Source organism: Asterias amurensis, chromosome 7 (assembly GCF_032118995.1).
Source record: "Asterias amurensis chromosome 7, ASM3211899v1".
NCBI classification, from domain to species: Eukaryota; Metazoa; Echinodermata; class Asteroidea; order Forcipulatida; family Asteriidae; genus Asterias; species Asterias amurensis.
Genome location: NC_092654.1, coordinates 7,932,837 through 7,943,913, shown reverse-complemented (window position 1 = coordinate 7,943,913; position 11,077 = coordinate 7,932,837). Strand labels below are relative to the sequence as shown.

Below are 11,077 nucleotides of genomic sequence, written 5' to 3'. Positions count from 1 at the left end.
CGGCTGTTCGGGTGCCTCGAAAATTAAAAAGGTTATTCCCCGGGCTGGGAAAAGGGAAGAGCTTCCATCTGTTTTTCTGATAGTCAACTCTGGAAATCGCGTTTTGACGGTGCAAATCGACCAAGTTGAGCATCCTGAACAACTTTCCTGTGTGGAGTCATGCAAAATTCGCAAAACCTTGGGAATTACAACTTTTTGGTGCAAAAGTGACGTCATAATTTGACCAAAAATCGTCGATTACCGCCAAAGTAAAACATTGGCGTGCTTCAAATTTGCACCGGCACACTCGGGTGGGGTATCCGCAAGAAGTAATCACGTTAGTTCGGCTTTTCAGGGTGCCACGAAAATTAAAAAGGTTATTCCCCGGGCAGGAAAAAGGGAAGAGCGGCCATCTTGTTTTTCAAATAGTCAACTCTGGAAGTCGCGTTTTGACGGTGCAAATCGACCAAGTTGAGCATCCTGAACAACTTTTCTGTGTGGAGTCATGCACAATTCGCAAAACCTTGGGAATTACAACTTTTTGGTGCAAAAGTGACGTCATAATTTGACCAAAAATTGTCGATTACCGCCAAAGTAAAACATTGGCGTGCTTCAAATTTGCACCGGCACACTCGGGTTAGGTATCCGCAAGACGCAATCACGCTAGTTCGGCTTTTCGGGGTGCCTCGAAAATTAAAAAGGTTATTCCCCGGGCAGGGAAAAGGGAAGAGCGGCCATCTTGTTTTTCTAATAGTCAACTCTGGAAATCGCGTTTTGACGGTGCAAATCGACCAAGTTGAGCATCCTGAACAACTTTTCTGTGTGGAGTCATGCAAAATTCGCAAAACCTTGGGAATTACAACTTTTTGGTGCAAAAGTGACGTCATAATTTGACCAAAAATCGTCGATTACCGCCAAAGTAAAACATTGACGGGGTTCAAATTTGCACCGGCACACTCGGGTGGGGTATCCGCAAGAAGTAATCACGCTAATTCGGCTTTTCGGGGTGCCTCGAAAATTAAAAAGGTTATTCCCCGGGCTGGGAAAAGGGAAGAGCGGCCATCTTGTTTTTCAAATAGTCAACTCTGGAAATCGCGTTTTGACGGTGCAAATCGACCAAGTTGAGCATCCTGAACAACTTTCCTGTGTGGAGTCATGCAAAATTCACAAAACCTTGGGAATTACAACTTTTTGGTGCAAAAGTGACGTCATAATTTGACCAAAAATTGTCGATTACCGCCAAAGTAAAACATTGGCGTGCTTCAAATTTGCACCGGCACACTCGGGTTAGGTATCCGCAAGACGCAATCACGCTAATTCGGCTTTTCGGGGTGCCTCGAAAATTAAAAAGGTTATTCCCCGGGCAGGGAAAAGGGAAGAGCGGCCATCTTGTTTTTCTAATAGTCAACTCTGGAAATCGCGTTTTGACGGTGCAAATCGACCAAGTTGAGCATCCTGAACAACTTTTCTGTGTGGAGTCATGCAAAATTCGCAAAACCTTGGGAATTACAACTTTTTGGTGCAAAAGTGACGTCATAATTTGACCAAAAATCGTCGATTACCGCCAAAGTAAAACATTGACGGGGTTCAAATTTGCACCGGCACACTCGGGTGGGGTATCCGCAAGAAGTAATCACGCTAATTCGGCTTTTCGGGGTGCCTCGAAAATTAAAAAGGTTATTCCCCGGGCTGGGAAAAGGGAAGAGCGGCCATCTTGTTTTTCAAATAGTCAACTCTGGAAATCGCGTTTTGACGGTGCAAATCGACCAAGTTGAGCATCCTGAACAACTTTCCTGTGTGGAGTCATGCAAAATTCACAAAACCTTGGGAATTACAACTTTTTGGTGCAAAAGTGACGTCATAATTTGACCAAAATCGTCGATTACCGCCAAAGTAAAACATTGACGTGCTTCAAGTTTGCACCGGCACACTCGGGTGGGGTATCCGCAAGAAGTAATCACGCTAATTCGGTTTTTTCGGGGTGCCACGAAAATTAAAAAGTTTATTCCCCGAGCTGGGAAAAGGGAAGAGCGGCCATCTTGTTTTTGTAATAGTCATCTCTTGAAATCGCGTTTTGACGGTGCAAATCGACCAAGTTGAGCATCCTCAACAACTTTCCTGTGTGGAGTCATGCAAAATTCGCAAAACCTTGGGAATTACAACTTTTTGGTGCAAAAGTGACGTCATGATTTGACCAAAAATCGTCGATTACCGCCAAAGTAAAACATTGACGGGGTTCAAATTTGCACCGGCAAACTCGGGTGGGGTATCCGCAAGAAGTAATCACGCTAATTCGGCTTTTCGGGGTGCCTCGAAAATTAAAAAGGTTATTCCCCGGGCTAAGAAAAGGGAAGAGCGGCCATCTTGTTTTTCAAATAGTCAACTCTGGAAATCGCGTTTTGACGGTGCAAATCGACCAAGTTGAGCATCCTGAACAACTTTCCTGTGTGGAGTCATGCAAAATTCGCTAAACCTTGGGAATTACAACTTTTTGGTGCAAAAGTGAGGTCATAATTTGACCAAAAATCGTCGATTACCGCCAAAGTAAAACTTTGACGGGGTTCAAATTTGCACCGGCACACTCGGGTGGGGTATCCGCAAGAAGTAATCACGCTTATTCGGCTTTTCGGGGTGCCTCGAAAATTAAAAAGTTTATTCCCCGGGCAGGGAAAAGGGAAGAGCGGCCATCTTGTTTTTCTAATAGTCAACTCTGGAAATCGCGTTTTGACGGTGCAAATCGACCAAGTTGAGCATCCTGAACAACTTTCCTGTGTGGAGTCATGCAAAATTCGCTAAACCTTGGGAATTACAATTTTTTTCGGGGTGCCACGAATTTTGCATGACTCCACACAGGAAAGTTGTTCAGGATGCTCAACTTGATCGATTTGCAGTGTCAAAACGCGATTTCCAGAGTTGACTATTAGAAAAACAAGATGGCCGCTCTTCCCTTTTCCCTGCCCGGGAATAACCTTTTTAATTTTCGAGGCACCCCGAAAAGCCGAATTAGCGTGATTACTTCTTGCGGATACCCCCCTCCCCCCCCCCCCCCCCCGAGTGTGCCGGTGCAAATTTGAACCACGCCAATGTTTTACTTTGGCGGTAATCGACGATTTTTGGTCAAATTGGGACGTCACTTTTGCACAAAAAAGTTGTAATTCCCAAGGTTTTGCGAATTTTGCATGTCTCCACACAGGAAAGTTGTTCAGGATGCTCAACTTGGTCGATTTGCACCGTCAAAACGCGATTTCCAGAGTTGACTATTAAAGATGGACTATAACAGATTATTGATATAGCCAATATTACTATTTTTGTACAAGAAATGTAAAATAAGGACTGATATTTTAGTAGTATTCAATAAAACACTGGATCCAATAGAGAACCTACTCTGCGGTAGTAGCTGGTAGACTGGCACTCTACCTAACCAAACCCTATGATGCGAGGGCTTGAAAATTTGGGGTTATGAAAAATAATAAAAACTCACTCCGAGTTAGCGACGTTAATAGCGAGAAGTCCCCTCGATCCACCAAGAGAACCTACAGTGGTTAGTAGGTAGACTGGCACTCTCTTGCTTTTTTTTTTTTAAGAATCTTTTATTTTCAATTACTTGTTTTACCAGTTTTTACCTATGTTTGATGTTTTAATTTTTTGTGTTTGTGTGTAGATTGTGCCGGTTTATTTATCATTTCCCTTTTCTTAACCCTGTGTAACTAAATAAATTTAAATGTTGTTGTGTTTTTAATCAGATTTGTTGGCCAGTTACTTTTATCGTGGGGATCAAAGGGCTAGGAACGGCCAAGAATGTGTGTGAAGTATTGAGCAACTTCTCACTCATGAAACATTCTATATGGCCAGCGTCTCAAATAGCCTCTCCTAGTCAAACTCCTACTGCCCGGCTTCCCGTGCCGATCCCTGTTTAGAACAGTGGGCAGAGGTGTGTTTTAAGCAAATGACAGTACATACCAAGAAAAAAACATTGACCAAATCCGCAGTTTGTCACTAACGAGAGGGTTCTTAATGAGTAGTATTGTTTCTTTGTTACTTTCAGGTCACATTTCAAGGTTCAACATATCCAGTTACTAGGAAGGAAGAAGACAATGGGAAAAGGATTCTGTTTTGACATTCCTGCTATTAATCTGCTCATAGAGAAAATAGAGGTGAGACAACATTCTCATTTAACTTCAAAATGTTACTGATCTTCTGAAAAGCGCTTGGAACCGTTTATAAAATGTTGAAAGTAGAGTTTAACTAAGCACATTATGCCCAGCATTTGCACAGTTTTTCTTATGTTCTCTACTAACATGACACGCCAGCTTGTGGAGTCAAATTTTATACTCCACAAAATGGTTGGCCATGTTAGTTTGCGAAGTAAAAGAAAAACCACACAATTTTGGGGCATATTCTTGTGGCTCATTGTATTCTAAAACATCCTTCTTAAAGATGGACTATAACAGATTATTGATATAGCCAATATTACTATTTTTGTACAAGAAATGTAAAATAAGGACTGATATTTTAGTAGTATTCAATAAAACCTTTACCTTCATGCAAAAAAAACACAAATTCGCGCGGCGTACTCCGACCCAGAAAACTCAGTTTCGGCAAAAGCCGGTGACCCACGAACCATTCATACACAGTGTGTGACGTCACACCACGTACCGAAGCTCTGTACACAGTGTGTCAGGTCGATCGTGTGCGTGCATTTTACATGTACATTGAATGTGGAATAACATCGGACACTATAGGCTGCATTTTTTTGACACAAAAAAACAGCGAAACTGTCCGATGGCAGCGGGTCTTGGGAAAACCACAGTATAGATGAGGAAAAGGCATGTCAGGGAGGCACTTCAGAGGAAAGTGAGGGCTCTAGCGATAAGGGGAGCTCACCGGACGAGAGAGAAGCCGAAGACGTGTTATGAGTACACGTAGTTAACCAGCCCGGGGACGATGATCGTCAGGCCGAAGACGATGAGCCAAACCCTGATGATCGACGGCTAAAGACAGACTGGTAAGGCCACAAAACGTTTCATGAATTATACTGAATGATGCTTCGTTTGATCAGTTTATTTCTGCACCCAAAAATAGTTGAAGGCTATCCTTGACTAAATTAAAACATGAACGAACATGATGGACAAGGTTTATTGTTTACCTCCATTCACGTTATAATACATGTATGTGAACAACACATGCACTGACTTAGGCAGTAGAAATGTGAGGGGAGGGGTAATTTTTGTCTTGCGTTTTATACTTTGTTGGCAAAATTCATACATTATCAATTTAAACTGATATTGTAGATAACCTATGTTGTTGTTTTTCTCCACCAAGTAACTGCGTGGGGTTGACACATGTGTATCTACACAAATATCTCATGTACATGTATGTAACTGCTACTTTGGATTATGCTTGCCTTCTGGCATGGGTATAGTTTAAAAGCAATTCAGGTACACACATGCAATATTAAAACTTCACCATGCAAACCACAAATCTGTTGTTAATAATTTTGTATGAATTCTTTTGTTAATAATTTTGTATGAATTCTTTTGTTTTGTTTTACAGAAAACACTGCAATGATGATTATCAGCAAGTGGTGAGCTTAGGACTATCTTGTCCGTTCAACCGCTGCCACTGACATCATGTTTGATGGCAGCAACACGAAGGACGTTTCCAAACCCTTGTGTACAGTACAGTGGAAGGATTTTCGTATCCACCAACGGATTAGGCAGCTTTGTTTTGGTTTATTTGTCTTCAGTCGTAACAATTTTCCAAGTTATAATGATCCGGAGGGAGTGAGAAATAATTTGATAAGCCATAATAATTTACGTATAAATGTACATGTATATTATTTCATTTTGTTTCTTTCAGATGGGTGGGTGGTTCAAATTGATTAATTTAATTTGAACCACCCACCCCTCTGAAAGACACAAAATGTAAATTACTATGGCTTATAAAATTAGGTGTGTGGTTCAAATTGATTAATTTAGCACTTATGAGCAATAAACTTGTCCCCTGTTGTCAACAATACACTATGATTAACATGGTAACAACATTCATTTTGGTTAGCAGAAATATAAAAACAAAACAAAAAACAGAAGCCATGTACACCTCCATAATAACGACAACACTAATGTTGTAAACTGTATGTATTTGCAAACGACAATAGTTTATTTTGGAGTTTAAAATATCAAAATTGAAAAAAGGTTGCCTAGTGATAGCGAAATCATCTGAACATTCCGTCATCAAAAAAAGTTAACTATACAACCCTGTCAACGCCCCTCCCCCCAAAAAAGAAAACCTAAGCCATGTTAGGTACCTAGTTAGCTGTGGTTCTCTTTGTAAATTGTAAATTAAGTTGTACATTAAAAGAATATAATAAAATCATTGTGTACAGACCATGTCATTCTGTTTTTAAACAAAGTTGATTGTACTACCCTGGTTACCCCCCCCCCCAAAAAAAATATATATATACAAAATAAAATAAAAACCCACATCAATGTGTACAAGCTAGGGCCCAATTTCATGGATCTGCTTACTGTAAACAAAGAATCGACACTTGCGAAAGCAGGAAATTCTGTGCTTACGTCAAGCGTGTTTCACAGGTTACCAGCAAATTTTGGCTTTTGCGGGTCATGGGTGCATACTTGGTTTATACCAGGCATTCTACGCTTACAAAGTAAGCGCAGAAATTTAGCCTTTGGACGAAAGCAGAGAACCGTGACCATAGCGCACATTTTGGTGGTGAACAGATCCATGAAATTGGGCACAGGTCATTCTTTAAACAAAGTTGATTCTACTACCATGGACCCCCCCCCCTACCAAAAAATAGCACCAAAAAATCAATGTGTACAGGCTAGCTAGGGCCCAGTTTCATGGATCTGCATACTGTAAACAAAGAATCGGCACTTGCGGAAGCAGGGAATTCTGTGCTTACATCAAGCGCGTTTCACAGGTTACCAGCGAATTTTGGCTTTTGCCGGTCATGGGTGCATAGTTGGTTTATACCAGGCATTCTACGCTTACAAAGTAAGCTCAGAAATTTAGCGTTTGGACGTAAGCAGAGAACGGTGATCATAAGCGCAGAATTTGGTAATGAACAGATCCATGAAACTGGACACAGGTCATTCTTTCTTCAAACAAAGTTGAACCCACTACCTTTGAACCCCCACCCCCCACCCCCCAAAAAAAGCTGTTGCATTCTTTTCCGGCTGGTGAAGGTTGATGTCAATGACACGGGGGTTATACATCAGCTGTGGATGGAGTTGTTTTCATGTCTTGTCACCCTGCTGACAATGAACAAGTGCATTGTGCATGCATTCTATGCGTATCTGTTTAATGAAAAATAAAAAACAAAACCAAATAATCGTTATGTGGGATTTCTTGAAAATTTACAAGGCAGAAATACAATCTCGGAAGGTTTGACGTAACACCATGTACTGACAATCTCTCTTTGAGTTGGCGTAACGCAAAACCAGTACAAAAGGAGTCCACATGCAACAAAACCAAGGGGGCAGGTTTTCTTTATGTCTGATAGAAAACATGACCTCCAACCACCCCCTCCCCCAGATCTACACCTAGTACAAAACTGTTCAGGTACAGATCGGGGTGGGGGGTGGTTCTTGCGATTCAACACCCCATCCCCTCCCCCCCCCCCCCTCCACCGTGAACAGTTTTCAAAGGGGCAGCTGAAAAACTAAAAATGAAGAAATCATCTGATCCTCTGAAAATTTGCATGCATAGGCCTACTACTTACCTAAAGTGCTATTGAGAATCTTAGGTCTCCATTTCTAGTTCTGGCTAGCATGTCTCCGTACTGCATTGTCTTCGTCCTGCATTCTCATTGTAGTGTAGAGCTGCGAGTTATTTCTGTACAAAAAAAAAAAAAAAAAAAAACTAGTGCTGAAAAAGAACTGGCCTTATTTTACAAATGCAAATATAGTAAACACTCCATAATTAAACGTGCCAAGCCAATAAACACAGCTATAGGCAAACTTCAGACTAAACTTCTCTGGAATTGGTAATTCCTGAATTAGGAGAGAAAAATTCTGAATGACCATGGATGGGCAATTATATGGATGGGAGTTTGAATATATTTTTGAGCTGTGCCTTAAAAAAAAACAAGCGAACAATTCTTAGGCAGCTTTGGCAAAAACATTGTCCAGCAATCCAGTATAGACCAATATAAATACATGTCAGCAAGGCCAATAAACTGTTAACTGTAACAATCAACTTTTTAAATGGATTAATATAGTGTTCACACATGGTTGAGCATGAACATGCCAGAAAGTGTAAACCAGGGCATAAACATGCCTAAAGCACTTCGGTGGCTACATGGATTCATCACTCAACAGAGTCAATACACTATGTAGCTATTTTATGGTAGTCGGGTCAGATTCAGAGCATGCACATCGTGTCATTTGACAACAAGATGATTGTTCCTTGCATGAAAAGGGTAGAGATTGTTTACTATTTTTCTTATTACAATTACATGTACATGTATTGGGCCTGAATTAATAATGGAGATAGTTTCTCAGTAGTAGATTTTTAAAAATTATTAACAAGTACTTACCGGGCTTTTCTCCCTCTCTTTTCTGTAATGCCACTTGATTCTTTTGCTGTTCCACGGCCACTTGCGACCAGGGCCACGGCAGAGGGACCCCGCCGACGTCGTAGCGATAGCATGCACAAGCAGCACTGGCTGGGGCCTGGTGGTAGAAGATCCCCCTGAATTCTCTCGATGCTTAGAGGTTGAAATTTCGGAATCGATCCAGGCTTCTTACACAAACTTTGAAACTTCTAGTGCATCCACAAACAACCAATTAATAGTCGGCAGTATTTATAGCTGATACATTAGAAACAAAAAGCTTCGTAGCACACACGAACGCCTATAGTGTGGATGAAAACGCATACACAACACACGGAGTAACATGGCGTAATCTTTGTTTACTCTCGTTGCTTCATGGGTATGACATCACCATTTTTTGACCGCGTTCATGACGTCCGCTGGTTTACAATTCCGCTTGGATTTCAGTGTTGGTTTAATAGCCGGGAACCAGTACAGGGCGGGAAATTTCAAAATCGAAGAATCGAGGTCAAATTTTTTCGGTGAAATTGTAGCAAAATTATTTGGAGAAAAACATGATCACAACAATGAATTGATAGCTGAACACAACATAAACAAGTTCTGATAGTGATTTTAATGTAGGAGTACCGTTATAGTCCATCTTTAAAAATTTTGTATTAATAATAATTGATACTGATAGGTATGAGTAGGAATCTAACTAGGGTTAAAACAAAAACTCAAAACATATTAGAAAATGATATATTGGCACATGGCTTGTTTCAGCCCGATTCGTTTCAGCCTAGCTGTATATTCTTTTCAAGAATGATCAGCAGTATAATCAGTAACATGATTTGATCATCGTGAATTGTGAATTGAAATAGTGTATGTATTTTAAATTTGGTACAAGTTGTCACTGTGTTATGAGAGTGAGTCGTCAATAAAATCATCAAATACTGAATCTACCTGAACTTGTCTAGTGTGCTTCGGTAGTCGTTTTAGTACACTAAATAAGAACCCCATGCTAAACAGCATTGAAACTGTACTTCAAGCTCTAACGTATTACGACATTGATTACAGTATGTTTGCATTATAAGTTTGATATGGATGCCTTTACTCAAAAGTAAATTGCTTTTACAATTTCTTCAAAATGTCCGAGCATGCGCTAAGCCCCATTGATAAAGATTGCTAATAATCATTTTGCAAATATGAACCAGACTTCTTTGTTCCTCCAGCCTCGGGTTAGTTACAATGATATCGATATTGGCTGCACCATGATAGAGGTCTATAGAGAATGCTATTGAAATGCATTAACTTGTTTCAAAAATTATTATGATTTTTTTTAACATATCCTCAGCATAAAGATAAACAAATTGTTAGCTATGTTAATCAATTGTTTCTGTATTGAAACACTGTGCATTATAGTCTCTTCAGTATTTCAGTAGTATATCTCTTTGGGACACAAAGCATTAATCCCATGCGGAACGTTTCCAAACGCTGTAGCGTACTTTTCACTAAACATAGATAATTTTAGTAAATACTTGCAAGTCAAAACTTTTTCTTGCTTTTATTCATATGGATGGTAAATGTTTTCTCGGTCAATTTGCTTGATATTTGGTCAAGTGAGGAGATTCTGAGCAAGTTTGAAGGCACTGTCCGTAACAGTCGTAAAACAGCAGTGTTTGGGACAATTAAAAAAAAAAATCGGGGGGGGGGGGGGGGGAGTTGGCTATGTCAGGAATGTGAAAGAAGTACGCAACAAAATCAAAAACATGAAGGGAAGCTACACGTACAAGAAGGCCAGGGCCACGAATATGAGGAGTGGTGCTGGCCGAATAGAAGTGCTGTTTCAAGAGAAGATGGACTTGATTCTCGGAGATAGACCATGCATCCAGCCGGTGGTAATGGCCATATTTTTTTATTATTTGGATTACGAAAGCTGAAAAAGTTAGAGAAAGATTGAGCGACTCGTACAATGTGGGCAACTAGTGAAGGCAGCAAAAATCAAACAAGACGAACGTTTGCAACTAAAACATCCATGACAAAGATTGTTCTAATGGTAGCAATAGAAGCTCGATACCATCAAAGCTGCTATCTGCAAGAGTTGACCTGTTTCGCTTGTTCGATCTTAACTAGTGCGCCATCAAACAAGTTCAACTAATACAAGAGGGAGATCTTGTCAGTGCACCTAAGGCCTCAGAAATAACCTTGTTTGGTCAACCATGACAAGAGGCCCTTCTTGAAGAGGGGGATTAATGATACAAAAACCTTCAAAAAGTCCAAGATTAAGTCCAAGTACAAAGAACATGTATGCAGGGATGCAAGTGACTCTTTCCTTCAGAGCCTGAATTTTTTTTGCAGCGCAGAGAGGGGTCAGAGAGAGTTTTTTTAACATTCCTCAGAAAATCCAGACTTCTTTAGTTAGTTGATACATGTACTGCAACAAAGGAACAAGGCAACTTACCTGAGCCACTCTCCGGTAACATCAATCTCTAAGTGTTCTCCAGTGACCTGCAACAGGAATGATCAAAATGTGTACACATTATT

The 11,077-nt window shown here is 40.4% G+C and overlaps 1 long non-coding RNA gene across 1 annotated transcript; it reads right to left on the bottom strand.

The window, feature by feature from the left end:
- Positions 1-7,163: 7,163 nt before the first annotated feature.
- Positions 7,164-10,234, bottom strand: LOC139939788 (uncharacterized). The gene is made up of 3 exons (XR_011786353.1): positions 8,540-10,234; positions 7,724-7,836; positions 7,164-7,298 (listed from the first exon to the last, which is right to left on the bottom strand). It is a non-coding gene; the product is annotated as an uncharacterized lncRNA (long non-coding RNA).
- Between the last annotated feature and the right edge of the window lie 843 nt (positions 10,235-11,077).